The 19837-nt window shown below is 44.7% G+C and overlaps 1 pseudogene; it reads left to right on the forward strand.

The window, feature by feature from the left end:
* Nucleotides 1–982: 982 nt before the first annotated feature.
* Nucleotides 983–15776, forward strand: LOC132389906 (oocyte zinc finger protein XlCOF6-like; annotated as a pseudogene).
* The last annotated feature ends 4061 nt before the right edge of the window (nucleotides 15777–19837 follow it).

Genomic DNA, 19837 nt, shown 5'->3' on the forward strand with positions numbered 1-19837 from the left:
CACCTTAATGGACTTCTCAGTGAGACAACAACATTGATCACGGGTTTCATCACTGAATCCAGGGTTGTGGGATGTAAAGTCCCCTTTTATGTGTCCGGCTGTGCCGTGTTGTTGGTGGAGTGGGCAGCGTGGTGTTTGTCTCGATTCGGGTCACAACACCAGAATTGCCAGCGGGGTCCACACACAGTGTATTAGTCAACAGAAAACCTCTCGTCCCTGCAGTCTTTGTCTCCTGGTAAACTCAACACCCTGACAGTGTGGACCATAGATACCCCTTCATCTCAGAGTCAGGGGATCATTCATACAGCTGATCGCTGAGAAAAAATATATTTATTGGTCATTAAAGTTGGCCCAGATTCGTTTGGACGGATTTGATGTGGAGTTCGGGGTGTCACAGTGAAAGGGCCGGACGGCTGAACTCTCTCCGTTGTCCAAACATCCTTCCAGGTGCGGCGACACTTCACCTGTGAATCTTCCGGGGTCGTTCGTTGTGTCCGCTGCTCCCGGTGCGGCCGCCTCGACACTGGTGACACCGGCTCCTCCGCAGTTGTGCGGGGTAGGAGTGTTTTCTTTTTTATCGTGGGTCGATATTATTGTTCCCTTTTGTGCGGAGAGGTGGGTTTTGGTGTTTGACGATTGGGATCCCGCTCTTCTTGATCCGGGGGGTGGGGTGGAAGTTTGATTTTTCTCTGTGAACGACTTTCATGCTCTCTCTTTGTTTCGTGGTTCTGTGGAGAAACAAAGCTCAGCGTTATTTATGGATACCTGCTTTAATAATAAACTAACCTTTGAACTATCCACTCCAAGCGGGACTTCCCGGTATCCAAACATTTTCAATCCGATTTCCATTCCCGTTGCTACCCGGCCTGCTGTGTTCGGCCAGCATTTTGTTTGTATTGCTTTGGATTTTCAGGATCTGCGGACTTTGTCGTTATTTTACCTCTCCGTTGTCCGTCCCGCCTCCGAACACTGGTGGCGCTGTATGGATCTCCAGCCACTGGTGGCGCTGTGCGGGTCTCCGGCTGTCGGCGACGATGTGCAGACCTCCGGCAGCCGGTGGCGCTGTGGAGGAACGCTGCTGAACGCATGCGCGGTGCCGAGTTCTGTTGTTGGCGGTTCTCCGATTCGAGCAGGGGTGAGTAGGGAATGATCCCGGTGTTGTGTCACTCGGGGGCCGGTTGCATTGGGAAAGGGCCGGGCCCGAGCTCTGCCGGACGGCTGGAGGGGGCGTGCAGTGCCAGTTTTTTAGGTGCCGGAGCAGTACGGGGGGGGGGGGGGGGTGGTTGATAAGTTCGTGGCCTAAGTTAGAAGGCCTGCATTTATACAGCGTTCGGTATCTGCACGTGTAGTTTAACTCTTTGAGTGATTATGCAGAAAGTTTGAAGTTAATAACTTTTGTGGTATTTCTGTTTGACATAATTGAAAATTGCTAAGTTTTGTAAAATTGAATCTTTCCACCTTGGGCCACGAACTTATTAATCACCCTTAGTTTGTGACACCCAATTTGTGTACCTGCTCATTTCATGTACTGGGCAACTTCCTTGCCCCATTTGTGTAATGAGCAGGTACACAAAATGGGTGTGACATATATAGGGCTTCTTGTAACGTCAAGCAATAAACCAGATGAAAGGAATATATGAATTTCAGAGCTCCACAGAAATATAGTTATAGCTAAAACATTAACAAGATTTTAGCCTATCACTAGATTTCAGTGTATAACTGGTACAATTAAACATAAAATTCTTAATTTAATAATATGACAAAGTATTACACGGTTGCACTTAACTGATTATCATAGAATATAATTATCAAGCAAGTAAAATAACTTTGTTTGCTTCGAAGACACAGGGTTGTAAGTGAGAAAAATGTACTTTAGGATTAGCGAGTAATCCACGGACCACCACAGATGTAGCCTTACTAATACGACTGAGTCAGAGCAGACGGCCGCAGCACTTAGCAGTGTTCCTCAGAGATATAAAAATAACAAAAATAAAGCAATTCAGTTTTTATACTTTTAGCCCCTAAATTGGAACCAAGTAATCAAGTATGAAAAAAGAAACTCTGATGAACTATTGCTAAAGCCACGAATATTGCTGAATATTAGTCTCAAAAGGTGTAGGTTGTCAACTCTGCCTCGTACTGTTTCTCTCGCAGAAATGGTTGGACAGGAAGTGTACCTGTGAGTGTCGATACTCACAATATCCTCACATGACATGGTTAGACCGATACAGACACTATTTAGTCTTTAAATATATAAAAAGTTAAACAAGCTTGAATCTTTATTATTATCGCATCTATATGAATAGAAAAGATTGTATTTTGAAAGTCATAAATGTTAAGAAGGGTGGAGAGCAACCATTTGGGAGGTTTGGAAATGTGTTTTGTCTCATTCATTACCTCACTAAATTATTCTTCTTCCTTTCAACACAAAGGGAAAAAGAGCCTCTTTCCAATCAGCTACAGTTGGTGGAGCGAGGCCAAGGGGTTGATCTGCTATTAATGATAATTGAAATGACGTAAAACTAGCTTAAATCCCAGAAATGTCTTGTTTTCCATTTGGCTTGGAAAATAAAACTAAATTTATCCAGGTTTCGAAGAGGATTTTGGATGATTAGCTTGTGTTTTTGATCAAAGTCAGATCGAAGATAAGTGAGCAGTGAATTTTTCTTTCATTGTTTTTAACTTTTAAACGGGTTTCCATGTTCATTCCTTGCTGAATATAGCTCCTTCATGGTATCCAATGGTACCCATTGGAAAGAGCGGAAGAATGCTCACATTTGTGTACAGGGATTTCCCAGCTTCCTAGGCCAATGGGTCGAGTGAGGAGGAATTTCACAAATACCTAAATAAAAAAGCAGTCACAGCTCCAGGATTTCACCAAAAACGATCAAATATCCTAATGTTATTAGTGGTATTTTTCCCCACCAGCCAACACTTTCTAACACCCGCTTCCGTAAAATTCCCTCTATTTAATATCCGGGGTTGTTAAATTCCGTACTTGCTTATTTTGACTTTTTTCCAGAGGTGTCGGAGCGGCGCTCCGGTGAGCTCTGGTAGCACTGCACCCCTGAATGTATGAGACAGTACAGTGTTAAATGCAAAACCCCGAACAATGTCGATGATCAGAGGGATCTTAGACTCCAAGTTCATCACTCCCTGAAAGAGATTGATCGGGTGGTTAAGAAGCAAATGCAATGGTTGTCTTTATTAGTTGAAGCACTGAGTTCAAAAGTCATGAAATTGTGCTGCAGCTTTGTAAAACTTGTTAGCCCACATCTGGAGTGTTTCATACAGTTCTGGTCACGCCCATTCTCGGAAGGATGTTGGGTCTTTGGAGAGGGCGCAGGAAAGGTTTACCAGGATACTGCCTGGATTAGAGGGCATGAGCTATAACGAGAGGCTGGACAAACTTGTGTTGATTTCTCCAGAGCGGCGCAGGCTGGGGTGAGACTGGATGGACGTTTATAATATTACAAGAGGAATAGATAGAGTGGACAGAGGGTATGTTTTTCCTGAGGGTTGAAATGTCTGACACATTTAAGGTGAGAGGAGATGTGAGGGGCAAGTTTGTTTATTTCCACAGAATGCTGGGAACCTGGAGTCTGTGCCTGGGATGTTAGACCCCCCGGTCACGTGATCCCATTTGCCCCTTCCATATAACCACAGATGTAACGATCTCTTTGTGCATGTTCACAATCTCCAGATGGGCGGTCACTCGTCCTCCAACTTGCCCGAACTCGTCTCGCTTCCTGAGGCTCCTCACATTTGTCCTGGAACTTTATGGCTGTTGTGTCTTCTCCCGGATTGGGGTGGGTGAGGAAGCAGAACGACCCAGGTTGTGGGGATCTTTGATTTCACTGCCTGCTTTACCGAGGGACTGGAAAGTCTCGGGGGGAGGATGGTTTCTGTGATGTGCTGCTCTGTATCCAAAGGTCTCTGCATTTCCTCGCAGTCACAGATGGAGCAGTTACCGTGCAAAGCGTGAAGTGTCTGGATGGGAAACTTTCTATGGTGTGTTGATAAAAATCTGGTGAGGGTCAAAGTATATCTGGCAAAGTTCTTGTTATTTTTGCTAATTCTGTCATTTTAGAATCTTTTGTACGATAGTATGTACTATTCATTCAGTACCTATGTGTTGCTGGAGGACCATCAGTGATCGTCCTTGATCCCTTCTCCCACCTGGTTCCATCTGCTCATCTTGTTCAACCTCTGTCCAGTCTCCTCACAACCCCCAACTCCGCTTCAGTGATGTACACCAACCATCTGGGTCATCCTCAGTCCGCCTTGTATCCCACCTCCTCAATATTATATATCAACAAACTTTCTTCCAACCCTTGTCTTCATTGTGAAGTGTTCTTTTGTCCCTTTGGCCTCGCTGATCATTTCCAGAATCAGTTATTGTTAGCTGGAATGCCAGAGGGTCATCAGGTCCCATTTCTGTTGTGCATTGGTGTGGAGGTGCTAGTTTATGAACAGTGACGGGCTGACACACTGCAGCATTTTACTGGCAGCAAAGAGTACTGGGAGAGTTGGTGCTTGGGCTCTAATCCTGTGATCGGCTTTCCAGGCAAATGGAACTGTTGTTGTGTTGGCTTGGACTTTGGTTAGTGCTTCTACAGATGGGGCTGGATGGATGTCCTTCTTCGAGCAGCTGGCCATTGGTTGTGGGGAAATCCTGGATTGCACTACCCAGTGAGAATGGGAGGACAATGTGTGAGACTCTCAGGGTCGGTGAGTGGCAGATTAAGCTGTGTGAGTCTGTGAGGTTGGGTCCTGGGATATCATAGTTTTTCATCCAGGTAAAATGGACCTGGGGATCGAGCTGCTTGGGCTTATGAGGTGTTGAGTGAGTATTTCTGGTCTTGGTTCAGATGTTTGTTTCTGGAGTTCCTTTGGAAGCAATGTCTGCCAGTCTGAGGAGAGGATGATTCCCACTTCCATCCTCACAGGGAGAGGCTGTGAGTAAATGAGCTGTTCCGTGTTTACAACAGTAGATATAGACCCTGAGTTTGGTGTTCAAACTGTGTTTGGAAATTCCTCCCCCCCCCCCCCTCACTGTCACACAGTGGAAATCAGGCAGCTGTGCTGGAGATCTACACTAAAAACTGAAAATATTTGAAGTTATTCTGATGAAATGTTATTAATTGAATTGTATTGTAAGCTATTCCTTACCTGCTGAGTGTTTCTGGTATTTATGACAGAAATTAATATATTCATGATTGCTAAGTACCTTCAGGCTAACAGGAGGAAGACAGGAATATGGTGTTGGAATGAAAATCAGCCATGGCTGAATGGTGGGCAGACCATATGGATCGAATCACCTAATTCTCTTCCTGTAATTTATGTCTTACCATGACTGAATGACGGCTCCTTCTTATCCCATATCGTCTGTGTCATGTGAGGGACAATAAAAGATTGTTCACTGAGATCATTATATTTACCTTCAATGTTTAAATTTCAGTGAGTTTTGTTCCTAGTAAAATTAAGCAGAAATGTTTGGTCCTCCTTTTCATTGTTAACGTGCTTCATTATCTTACATGTTAAAGTTAGACCTGCAGTGAGAGATTTATTGGAAGGAAAACCACAACTGAAGTCGAGGGAACAGCAACAAGTGAACCAGCCCGAGGATTGAGAGCACCGACTGGAGAGAACCCATCTGACTCGGAGATTCCAGTGATTCAGTCAGGAGAAAGTTTGGTGAGTCTCATTTACTCAAACACTGGTCCTTTAGACATTACATACCTGCACAAAGGAAGGTAGGAAATAGTTGGGAGTGAGACAGAATGTGCCCAGAAGAACCAGTTATGCCTCTGTCAGAACCAGTTGTGAAGAAGCCCCCCCCCCCAATATTCCCTTTAAACGTTTCACCCTTAACCCATGTTCTTTTTCTCCCCTAGCCTCAGTGGAAAAAGCCTGTTTGCTTTCACTCTATCTAGACCCATCATAATTTTATATACCTCTATCAAATCTCTGCTCATTCTTCTACTCTCCAAGGAATAAAGTCCAAAACTATTGATCCTTTCTCTGTAACTCAGTTCCTCAAGTCCCGGCAACATCCTTGTAAACCTTCTCTGCACTCTTTCAACCTTATTAATATCCTTCCTGTAATTAAGTGACTAAAACTGCACACAATACTCCAAATTCACCCTCACCAATGCCTTATACCGCCTTACCATAACATTCCAACTCGTATACTCAAAACTTTGATTTATGAAGGCCAATGTACCAAAAGCTTTCTTTACTACCCTATCTACCCGTGACGCCACTTTTAGGGAATTTTGTATCTGTATTCAAAGATCCATCTGTTCTACTGCACTCCTCAGTGCCCTACCATTTACCTTGTATGTTCTACCTTAGTTTTTCCTTCCAAAGTGCAATACCTCACACTTGCCTGTATTAAACTCCTTCTGCCATTTTTCAGCCCATTTTTCTAGCTGGTCCAGATCCCTCTGCAAGCTTTGAAAACCTTCCTCACTGTCCACTACACCTCCAATTTATGTATCATCAGCAAATTTGCTGATCCAATTTACCAAATTATTATCTAGATCATCGATATAGATGACAAATAACAATGGACTCAGCACTGATCCCTGTGGCACACCACTAGTCACAGGCCTCCACTCAGAGAAGCAATCCTCCACTACCACTCTCTGGCTTCTTCCATTGAGCCAATTTCTAATCCAGTTTACTACCTCTCCATGTATACCTAGCAACTGAATCTTCCTAAATAACCTCCCATGCAGGACCTTGTCAAAGGCCTTACTGAAGTCCATACAGACAACATCCACTGCCTTGCCTTCATCCATTTTCCTGTAACCTCCTTGAAACACTCTTGTTAATCATGCCCTACCATACGCAAAGCCATGTTGACTCACCCTAATAAGTCCCTGTCTATTTAAATACTTGTAGATCCTATCGCTTAACACCCCTTCCAATAATTTACCCATGACCGACGTCAAAGTTACCCTATAATTTCCTGAATTACTTTTTGAGTCTTTTTTACCCAACAGAACAACATGAGCTATCCTTGAATTCTCTAGCACCTCACCAGCAGATAACAACATTTAAATATACCTGCCAGGGCCCCTGCAATTTCAACACTAGTTTCCTTCAAAGTCCGAGGGAATACCCTGTCAGGTCCAAGAGATTTATCTACTCTGACTTGCCTCTAGATAGCAAGCATCTCCTCTTCTTCTTTCTGTATAGATTCCATGACCTTAATTCTTGTTTGCCTTACTTCCATTGACTTCATGCCAATTTCCTTAGTAAATACAGGAGCAAAAAAATACATTTAAGATCCCCCCAATTTCTTTTGGTTCCATTCATAGGTGACCACTCTGATCTTCAAGAGGACCAATTTTGCCAGTCTCCGTCGGTGCTGGAGGCCTGTTTCTTCAGGGTGTGGGCAAGGAGCCCTCGGCTCTTTGGCTTGAACCCAGGGCAAACCCTGAAGGTGGTATGGGGAACCACCAGTCCTGTCTGTCGCCAAAAGAAATTTGGAACTTTGGCCAGAAATGCAATGCTGTCTCTTCCTTTATCCTCTCCAATCACCATGACTGGGAATTTCTGTCCCTCGAGGGGTGCAAAATATTAGTTTTCCTCAGTTGAGCACCACGTAGGGTCATAACACAGAGTCACATGAGAGCTGGCCCCTGGCAGAAGGGGTTCAAATGTGGTGGAGTCCAGATAAAGTGCCCACCACAGGGTGGTCAGAGGAAGCTATCAGTTGTTCGCAGTAACAGCATGATATCCTTGTCCGTGCATAGAATCTCGACGTCCAACAGACAGAGCAAGTCTCTCCCTACGAGATTACACCCCCGTCTGGTGGTGACAGTAAATGAAACCTCACACTGCTTCCCCTGGAATTCCACCTGCTGTGGCTGGGTATGTGAATACGTACGTTCCGTGCCTTCGAACCCAGACAGTGATTGTAGCGTCTGATAGCTGGAATCCCTTTTCCGATCCTATTTCCTGATTGAGACTGGTTGTGGTTGCCCCATATCAATCATAAACGGAATTGAAATTCCAGCACCTGTCAATATTACACTGTGCTCTTCCTGAGGGATGATACTCAGAGCAGGAGGCATCCTTGCTTGTCCATTTCTAAACGGGTTGTTGTCCCCATCTGTCCCTTGGTAGGTTTTTGATCCCATTTCTGATCCCCAGATGTAGCCCGCTCGCATCCTTCCTGCTGAACATGTTCATTTTAAATATTAGTTCCCTTCGGGTTGATTGGGATTCAAAAGCCGGGTCCCAATAATATGTCAAAGCTCGTCGCATTCTATTTCAGTCATTGTCAGGCCAGTCCATATTATTTGTTTTAATCCTGTTGGCTAACTTTGTTGGTAAGCATTGGAGCAGTAGGGCATTGAACAGGGGGGACAGATTCCCATCATTAAATGTTTGGTCTCCTGTGAAAGTGCCGTAGCAGGCCACAAATCACTCCCAATAGTCTGGTCCTGATTTCCCCAGGGTTATGTTTGCATCCAGGTACTTTATTGATGCTACAGGTTGCTGGAGAGCCCTTTCCAATGTTTGAATGATCTGGTCTGTCTGTTCATTCTCATTATGGTTTTCCGCCTGTAACTCCTGATAGGTTTGGTATCTCAATTCTGCCTTCCATTTCCGCCCCTCATCAGCTGACAGAATCATGCAGCAGAGACCGAATAAATCTTACGGAGTCGCATTAAACATTTGTGTAGTACTGTGGACACACTGAGCAAACTGTGCTGGATTTTCTTTTCTATCTGGGGCCTGATTCATGATCATTATCGTTTCTTGAGGCTTCCAGGGTGCAGACACAGGAATCACCATAAGACAAAGGAGCAGCAGTCGACCATTCAGCCCATCGAGTCTGCTCCTCCATTTCAACATGAGCTGATCCAATCTCCCCTTGAGTCCCAGTCCCCCGCCTTCTCAGCATAACCTTTGATGCCCTGACTACTCAGATACCTATCAATCTCTGCCTTAAATACACCCAATGACTTGGCCTGCACTGCCGCTGGTGGCAACAAATTCCACAGATTCATCACCCTCTGGCTGAAAAAATGTTTTCGCATCTCCGTACTGCATGGGCGCCCTGCAATCCTCAAGTCATGTCCTCTCGTACTGGACTCCCCCACCATGGGAAACAACTTTGCCACATCCACTCTGTCCATGTCTTTCAACATTCAAAATGTTTCTGTGATGTCCCCCCCCCCCCATTCTTCTAAACACCAATGAGTACAGTCCAAGAGTGGTCAAACGTTTCTCATATGTTAACCCTCTCATTCCTGGAATCATTCTAGTGTATCTTCTCTGAACCCTCTCCAATGTCAGCACATCCTTTCTTAAATAAGGAGCCCAAAACTGCACACAAGTGACATCTTACCAGTGCCTTATAGAGCCTCAACATCACATCCCTGCTCCTATACTCTATATTCCTCTAGAAATGAATGCCAACATTGCATTTGCCTTTTTCACCACCAACTCAGTGTGGAGGTTAACCTTAAGGATATCCTTCACAAGGACTCCCAAGTGCCGTTGCATCTCAGAACTCTGAATTTTCTCCCCATTTAAATAATAGTCTGCCCATTTATTTCTTCTACCAAAGTGCATGACCATACACTTTCTGACAGTGTAATTCAATTGCCACTTCTTTGCCCATTCCCCCAATCTATCCAAGGCTCTCTGCAGACTCTCTGTTTCCTCAGTACTACGAGCCCCTCCACCTATCTTTGTATCATCAGCAAACTTAGCCACAAAGCCATCTATTCCATAATCCAAATCGTTGATACACAACGTAAAAAGAAACAGCCCCAACACGGACCCCTGTGGAACACCACTGGTAACCGGCAGCCAACCAGCATGGGATGCCTTTATAAAACAACACACACAAAATGCTGGTGGAACACAGCAGGCCAAGCAGCATCTATAAGGAGAAGCACTGTCCACGTTTTGGGCCGTGACCCTTCGTCAGGACTCAATGGGAATGCCTTTATTCCCACTCTCTGTTTCCCGCCAATCAACCAACGCTCTATCCACGTATGTAATTTTCCCGTAATTCCATGGACTCTTATCTTGTTTAGCAGCCTCGTGTGGCACCTTGTCAAAGGCCTTCTGAAAATCCAAATACACAACATCCACTGCATCTCCCTTGTCTAGCCTACTTGTGATTCCCTCAAAAAATTACACTAGGTTTGTCAGGCAGGATTTTCCTTTAAGGAAACCATGCTGAGTTCAGCCTATCTTGTCATATGCCTCCAGGTACTCCGTAACCTCATCCTTGACAATTGACTCCAACAACTTCCGAACCACCGCTGTCAAGATAACAGGTCTATAATTTCCTTTTTCTCCCTTGCCCCTTTCTTAAGTAGCAGTGTGACATTTGCAGTCTTCCAGTCCTCCGGAACCATGCCAGAGTCTATCGACTTTTGAAAGATCATTGCTAATGCCTCCGCAATCTCCACTGCTACCTCCTACAAAACACGAGGGTGCATTCCATCTGGTCCAGGAGATTTATCTACCCTTAGACTATTCAGCTTCCTGAGTACTTACTCTGTCGTAATTGTGACTGCGCACATTTCTCTTCCCTGACACCCTTGAATGTCCGGTATATTTCTGATGTCTTCCTCAGTGAAGACTGATGCATAATACTCGTTCAGTTCCTCCGCCATCTCCTTATCTCCCATTACAATTTGCCAGCATCATTTTTTATCAGTCCTATATCTATTCACAAAGCCTTTTACTCTTTATATACTTGAGAAAGCTTTTAGTATCATCTTTGATATTATTTGCTCGCTTCCTTTCATAGTTCATCTTTTCCCTCTAAATGACCTTCTTAGTTTCCTTCTGTAAGCTTTTAAAAACTTCACAATCCCCTGTCTTCCCACTAATTTTTGCTTCCTTCTATGCCCTCTGCTTTACTTTAACTTTGGCTTTGACTTCTCTTGTCAGCCACGGTTGCATCCTTTTTCCATTCGAAAATTTCTTCTTCTTTGGAATATATCTGTCCTGCACCTTCCTCACTTCTCACATAACTCCAGCCACTGCTGCTCTGCCGTCCTTCCTGCTAGTGTCCCTTTCCAGTCAACCTTGGCCAGTTCCTCTCTCATGCCACTGTAATTTCCTTTACTCCACTGAAATACCGACACATCGGATTTCAGCTTCTCTTTCTCAAATTTCACAGGAACTCAGTCATGTTGTGATCACTGCCTCCTAAGGGTTCCTTCACTTCCATCTCTCTAATTACCTCTGTTTCATCACACAATACCCAATCCAGTACAGCTGATCCCCTAGTGGGCTCAACAATAAGCTGTTCTAAAAATCAGTCTCAGAGACATTCTACAAATTCTCTCTCTTGAGATCCAGTGCTGACCTGATTTTCCCAATCCACTGGCAAGTTAATATCCCCCAAAATTGGAATTCCTTGGAATGTAGAAGATTGAGGGGAGATTTGACAGAGACGTACCAAAATCATGAGGGTTATAGATGGGGAAAATGCAAGCTGGCTTTTTCCACTGAGATTGGGTGGGACTACAACCAGAGGCCATGGGTTAAGGGTGAAAGGTGAAATGTTAAGGGGAACATGAGGGGAAACTTCTTCCACTGACGGTAATCCGGGTGTGGAATGAGCAGAAAACCCAGCTGGTCCATGCGAGGTCAGTTTCAACTTCTAAGAGGGTTGTATAGGCACCTGGATGGCAGGGGTACAGGAGCAGACAGTTTAAATAGTTCAACACAAACTAGATGGGCCAAAGGGCCTGATTCTGTGTTGTGCTTTTCTATGACTGTGACAAGAACCTGAAATAATATGATTATTCTTTTAATTCCTTTTAACAGCTGTGCGGACCAACCATTCATCTGGGCAGGAAACGTTTACATGGCTTCAAAACTGTGGCACTTCACATTGACAATAGATAAAAGAAAATCCCAGCTGCACATCAACAAAGGGTATTTGTGTGAGAGTGTTCAGTTACTTTGCGGACAGGCACTCTTGCAGCTCAGTGGAAACAGAGAATAATACCAATGGAGAGAGTCAAACTGAGCCAGGTCACAGATTGGTGACGGCAGAAATGCCCGATTCTTATAGACACAGGAAGATCATCAGAGAGTTTGATGGTCATTCCAGATACCTGCACTGTGCCCAGCTGGAAGATGACTTCTCTCTCCAACTTGGGTTGAACCTCACTGTAAGAGTGTGATGCCAGATCACACCTTGACACCTCAAGTAATCTCGTCTGACATATTGTCCTTCACCCATTGATGTACTATAAATCTTTTTCAGGTTAAAAACAACAAGGAAATTATCTACGGGGAGGTCAAACACAACACGCTGTTTTGTTGTCTATGTCCAGATATTTAAGAAGTGGAACAAGGGATTTACTCGATCATCATTCCTACTCAGGCTGTGGGGAGTGATTCACTCGATCATTATTCCTATTCAGACTGTGGGAGAGATTCATCGATCATCTGACCGACTGACATGCTGTCAATTTACACGGGGGGAATCCATTTATCTGCTCAGTCATCCACTCTAATGGCTCACCAGCGAGTTCACACCGGGGTGTGGCCATTCACCTGCTCAGACTGTGGGAAGGGATTCACGTTGTCAGCTCACCTACTGAGTCATCAGTCAGTTCACACGGGTGAGAGGCCATTCACCTGCTCTGACTGTGGGAAAGGATTCACTTTGTCATCTAATCTTAAGCTACATCAGCGAGTTCACTCTGGGGAGAGGCCGTTCACCTGCTCAGACTGTGGGAAGGGATTGGCGTTGTCTTCCCACCTACTGAGACATCAGTTAGTACACACTGGTGAGAGGCCGTTCACCTGCTCAGAATGTGGGAAAAGATTCACTTTGTCATCTCAACTTAAGGTACATCAGCGTGTTCACATGGGGGAGAGGCCGTTCACCTGCTCGGACTGTGGGAAAAGATTCACTTCGTCATCTCAACTGGAGATTCATCAGCAAGTTCACACTGGGGAGAGGCCGTTCACCTGCTCAGACTGTGGGAAAGGATTCACTCAGTCATCCCACCTTCAAGCACATCAGCGAGTTCACACTGGGGAGGGGCCATTCACCTGCTCAGACTGTGGGAAAGGATTTACTCAGTCATCCCACCTACAAGCACATCAGCGAGTTCACACTGGGGAGAGGCCATTCACCTGCTCAGACTCTGGGAAAGGATTTACTCAGTCATCCCACCTACAAGCACATCAGCGAGTTCACACTGGGGAGAGGCCGTTCACCTGCTCAGACTGTGGGAAAGGATTCACTCAGTCATCCAACCTACAAGCACATCAGCGAGTTCACACTGGGGAGAGGTCGTTCACCTGCTTAGACTGTGGGAAGGCATTCACACGGTTTGCTACCCTACAAGCACACTGGTCAGTTCACACTGGGGAGAGGCCGTTCACCTGCTCAGACAGTGGGAAAGGATTCACTTCGTCATATAAACTTAAGGTACATCAGCGAGTTCACACTGGGGAGAAGCCATTCTCCTGCTTAGACTGTGGGAAGGGATTTGCGTTGTCATCTCACCTACTGAGACATCAGTTAGTACACACTGGTGAGAGGCCGTTCACCTGCTCAGACTGTGGGAAAGGATTCACTCCATCATATAAACTTAAGGTACATCAGCGAGTTCACATGGGGGAGAGGCCGTTCACCTGCTCGGACTGTGGGAAAAGATTCACTTCATCATATAAACTTAAGGTACATCAGCGAGTTCACACTGGGGAGAGGCCGTTCACCTGCTCGGACTGTGGGAAAAGATTCACTTCGTCATCTCAACTGGAGATTCATCAGCAAGTTCACACTGGGGAGAGGCCGTTCACCTGCTCAGACTGTGGGAAAGGATTTACTCAGTCATCCCACCTACAAGCACATCAGCGAGTTCACACTGGGGAGAGGCCGTTCACCTGCTCAGAATGTGGGAAAAGATTTACTCAGTCATCTCACCTACAAGCACATCAGCGAGTTCACACTGGGGAGTGGCCATTCACCTGCTCAGACTGTAGGAAAGGATTTACTCAGTCATCCCACCTACAAGCACATCAGCGAGTTCACACTGGGGAGAGGCCATTCACCTGCTCGGACTGTGGGAAAGGATTCACTCAGTCATCCCACCTGCGAGCACATCAGCGAGTTCACACTGGTGAGAAGCCGTTCACCTGCTCGGACTGTGGGAAGGGATTCACTCAGTCATCCCACCTATAAGCACATCAGCGAGTTCACACTGGGGAGAGGCCATTCACCTGCTCAGACTCTGGGAAAGGATTTACTCAGTCATCCCACCTACAAGCACATCAGCGAGTTCACACTGGGGAGAGGCCGTTCACCTGCTCAGACTGTGGGAAAGGATTCACTCAGTCATCCAACCTACAAGCACATCAGCGAGTTCACACTGGGGAGAGGTCGTTCACCTGCTTAGACTGTGGGAAGGCATTCACACGGTTTGCTACCCTACAAGCACACTGGTCAGTTCACACTGGGGAGAGGCCGTTCACCTGCTCAGACAGTGGGAAAGGATTCACTTCGTCATATAAACTTAAGGTACATCAGCGAGTTCACACTGGGGAGAAGCCATTCTCCTGCTTAGACTGTGGGAAGGGATTTGCGTTGTCATCTCACCTACTGAGACATCAGTTAGTACACACTGGTGAGAGGCCGTTCACCTGCTCAGACTGTGGGAAAGGATTCACTCCATCATATAAACTTAAGGTACATCAGCGAGTTCACATGGGGGAGAGGCCGTTCACCTGCTCGGACTGTGGGAAAAGATTCACTTCATCATATAAACTTAAGGTACATCAGCGAGTTCACACTGGGGAGAGGCCGTTCACCTGCTCGGACTGTGGGAAAAGATTCACTTCGTCATCTCAACTGGAGATTCATCAGCAAGTTCACACTGGGGAGAGGCCGTTCACCTGCTCAGACTGTGGGAAAGGATTTACTCAGTCATCCCACCTACAAGCACATCAGCGAGTTCACACTGGGGAGAGGCCGTTCACCTGCTCAGAATGTGGGAAAAGATTTACTCAGTCATCCCACCTACAAGCACATCAGCGAGTTCACACTGGGGAGTGGCCATTCACCTGCTCAGACTGTGGGAAAGGATTTACTCAGTCATCCCACCTACAAGCACATCAGCGAGTTCACACTGGGGAGAGGCCATTCACCTGCTCGGACTGTGGGAAAGGATTCACTCAGTCATCCCACCTGCGAGCACATCAGCGAGTTCACACTGGAGAGAGGCCGTTCACCTGCTCATTGTGTGGGAAGGGATTCGCGTTGTCCTCTCACCTACTGAGAAATCAGTTAGTACACACTGGTGAGAGGCCGTTCACCTGCTCAGAATGTGGGAAAAGATTCACTTTGTCATCTCAACTTAAGGTACATCAGCGAGTTCACACTGGGGAGAGGCCATTCACCTGCTCAGACTATGGAAAAGGATTCACTCAGTCATCCCACCTGCGAGCACACTACTCAGTTCACACCGGGGAGACTCTAGACACCTGCTCGGACTTTGGGAAGAGATTCTCTCAGTCAAATCAACCAAATGTGCATCATTGAGTTCACACTGGAGAGACCGTTCACTGGATGTGTGTCCATCACCGTTGCTGAATGCAATTTCGAGACTGACTGTCGGTGCTGAACTCTGCAATCATTGCTGCTGCTCACCACACCCAGTTCTGCACCCTGGTCAATGGGCATGGGAGGAGTTTCTTCTGCTGCACATTCACCTTTAATAGGACTGGAGTTTAATATTCTGCATCTGTGACAAATAAATCAGTTCTATTTTAAGCTCTGTCTCTGGTACTTAGTGAAATTATAACACACGTAGTGCACAGTAGAGAGTCAATTCAGGCCGCCTGGACTTTGCTGAGATTCAATTCCACGACAGTCCTTTTAAATCATCCCCTGTTATTCACCTCTCACTCTCCCTGTGGTGATGGGTTCCAAATAGTCACCACTCTGTGGGTGAAGAGGTTTCCCTTGAATTCTCTGTGGACCGAAGAAGTTGAGCTGACTGCAGTTCTGTCCGAGATGTTCTTCGCCCCTCAAATCTCTGGATGAGGAAGAATGACATTGGTAGTTAACCTCAATAATCACGACTCATTTCCATTTTATGGGTCATTTTTCCTACTTACAAAGGGTTGTTGAAAACACCAGTGTCGTTTAAAGACTGGAATTAGAATCGGAAACCATCAGTTGGATGTTCAAAGAATCATGGTCAGAAGCCAGAGGCAGGTCTGCACAGGGTAGAGTTTGTGGCTCTGGAAGATGGTTGGGGTAAGAACGTATTATGAGAAGGGAATCAGCAGCAGGAACTGGAAACAAATAACAAAATAGGAACATTTGAAGCTGATTGACAGAAAATAATTGGGTTGTCTGACTGATGACAGAAACAATACCTGTTGTGAGGTGCTCCATTGGTCGAGGGAGATGTGGGTGTTGGGAATGGTTATATCTATTGAGGGAGTTAGTCCTGCTTGTTCATCCTGTAATATAATTTCTGGATGGTTATTATATAACCATATAATAATTACAGCATGGAAACAGGCCATCTCGGCCCTTCTAGTCCGTGCTGAAAGCTTACTCTCAGCTAATCCCACCGACCTGCACTCAGCCCATAACCCTCCATTTCTTTCCCGTCCATATACCTATCCATTTTTTAAAAAATATCGAACCTGCTTCTACCACTTCTACTGGTAGCTCCCCCACACGGCTACCACTCTCTGAGTAAAGAAGTTCCCACTTGTGTTACCTCTAAACTTTTGCCCCCTAACTCTCAAATCATGTTCTCTTGTTTGAATCTCCCCGACTCTCAATGGAAAAAGTCTATCCGCATCAACTTCATCTATCTCCGTCATATTTTTAAATACCTCTATCAAGTCCCCACTCAAACTTCTACGCTCCAAAGAATAAAGACCTAACTTGTTCAACTTTTCTCTGTAACTTAGGTGCTGCAACCCACGTAACATTCTGGTAAATTTTCTCTGTACTCTATTATATTGACACCTTTCCTATAATTCGGTGAACAGAACTGTACACAGTACTCTGAATTCGGCTTGAACAATGCCTTGTATATTTTTAACATTACATCCCAACTGCCATAGTCAATGCTCTGATTTATAAAGGCCAGCATACCAAAATCTTTCTTCACAACCCTATCCACATGAGATTCCACCTTCAGGGGACTATTCACCATCATTCTATTATCTATGCCCCACTGATCACTCTGTTCTACTACATTCTTCAATGTCTTACTGTTTACTATGTATGTCCTATTTTGATTAGACCTACCAAAATGTTGCACCTCACACATCAGCATTAACCTCCATCTGACATCTTTCTGTCCACTCTTCTAACTGGCTTAATTCTCTCTGCAAGCTTTAAAAACCTGCTTCATTATCCACAACGCCACCTATCTTAGTATCATCTGCATACTTTCTAATCCAATTTACCGCCCCATCATCCAGATCATTAATGTATATAACAAACAACATTAGACCCAGTACAGATCCCAGAGGCACACCACTAGTCACCGGCCTCTAACCGGACAAACAGTTATCCACCATTACTCTCCCATCCAGCCACTGATAAATCCATTTTACTACTTCAAAATTAATACCTAACGATTGAACCTTCCTAACTAACCTTCCATGTGGAATCATGTCAAAGGCCTTACTGAAGTCCATATAGACAACATCCACTGCTTTATCCTTGTCAACTTTCCTAGTAACCACTTCAAAAAGTTCAATATGTTTTATCAAACATGACCTTCCACACACAAATCCATGTTGACTGTTCCTAAACAGACCCTGTCTAATCAGATAGTTATATATACCATATCTAAGAATATTTTCCATTAATTTACCCACCACTGATGTCAAACTTACAGGCCCATCATTGCTAGGTTTACTCTGAGATACCTTTTTAAACAATAGAACAACAATACGCCAATTCTCTGGCACCATCCCCCTTTCAAATGACATTAGGAATATTTTTGTCAGAGTCCCTGCTATTTCTACACTAACTTCCCTCAAGGTTCTAGGAAATATCCTATCAGGAACCAGAGACTTGTCCACTTTTATATTCTTTAAAAGCTTTAGTACTTCCTCTTCATTAATCATCTTAGTTTCCATAACTACCCTACTTGTTTCCCTTACCTTACACAATTCAATATAATTCTCCTAAGTGAATACTGATGAAAATAAAATTTTCAAAACCTCCCCCACTCCTTTTGGCTACACACATAGCTGTCCACTCTGATTCTCTAAGGGACCAATTTTATCCCTCATTATCCTTTTGCTATTAACTTAACTGTAGAAACCCTCTGGATTCATTTTCACCTTACTTGCCAAAGCAGCCTCATATCCTCTTTTAGCTTTTCTAATTTATTTTTACATTTTTACATTCTTTATATTCCCCGAGCACCACAATTGCTCCATGCTGCCTATATTTATTATAGATCTCTCTCATTTCCCTGACCAAGTTTCCAATATCCCTTGAAAACCATGGCCCTCTCGAACTTTTAACCTTTCCTTTCAACCTAATAGGAACATAAAGATTCTGTACCTTCAAAAATACACCTTTAAATGACCTCCATTTCTCTATTATATCCTTCCCATTAACAAATTGTCCCAATCCACTCCTAAATCTTTTTGCATCTCCTCAAAGTTAGCCTTTCTCCAATCAAAAATCTCAACCCTGGTTCCAGTCCTATCCTTCTCCATAATTATTTTGGAACAAATGGTATTGTGATCACTGGACACTATGTGGTCCCCAACACATACCTCCGTCACCTGAGCTATCTCATTCCCAGCAGGAGATCCAACACTGCCACTTCTCTAGTTGGTATCTCTATGTATTGCTGCAAACAACTATCCTGCACACATTTTACAAACTCAAAACCATGCAGCCGTTTTACAGAATGGGCTTCCCAGTCTATGTGTGGAAAATTAAAATCTGCCACAGTCACAACCTTGTGCTTACTACAAATAACTACTATCTCCTTACAAATTTGCTCATCCAATTCTCGCTCCCCATTAGGTGGTCTATAATACACCCCTATAAGTGTTACTACACCTTTCCCATTCCTTAATTCCAACCAAATAGTCCCCCTGGACGAGCCCTCTAATCTATCCAGTGAAAACACCGCCCTGATATTTTCTTGGACAAGCAATGCAACGCCTTCCCCTCTTGCCCCTCCGATTCTATCACACCTGAAGCAACGAAATCTAGGAATATTTAGTTGCCAATCACACCCCTTCTGCAAACATGTTTCACTAATAGCTACAACATCATATTTCCAGGTATCAATCCATGCTCTAACCTCATCCACCTTTTTTACAATGCTCCTAGCATTAAAATAAATGCATTTAAGAAACTCTCCACCTCTTCCTCTCTGCTTATTCCTAACGGTGCACACAACTTTATTATCTTTTTGTTTTCCTTCTCCCCTACATCTTCGGTATGAACCCTCCTACATCAGGGAGGAAGTTCAAATCATATCTGTGTTAAATGTTTAACCATCACAGTAACTGAAGGCAGCTGCAGGTTCACGAGGGACTGTTACTGTCAAATTCTGCAGTTTTTGCGGCTGCTCATCGCACCCAGGACTGAACCCTGGTCACTGAGCCTTGGAGGAGTCTGTAAGGCTGATGTTAGCCTTAAACTAGACTGGTGTTTAATATTGTGGATCTGTGAAAGATAAATCAGTTTTGTATCAAATCCCGTGTTTCAGGTACTTACTGTCTCCACTGCACACACTATGGACGCTACAAAGTCCAGTCGGCCCATCTGGTTCCTGCCCATGTTTCTGTTCCATATCCGGATATCAAAATCTAT

The sequence above is a fragment of the Hypanus sabinus genome, unplaced genomic scaffold (assembly GCF_030144855.1).
Source record: "Hypanus sabinus isolate sHypSab1 unplaced genomic scaffold, sHypSab1.hap1 scaffold_699, whole genome shotgun sequence".
Lineage (NCBI taxonomy): Eukaryota > Metazoa > Chordata > Chondrichthyes > Myliobatiformes > Dasyatidae > Hypanus > Hypanus sabinus.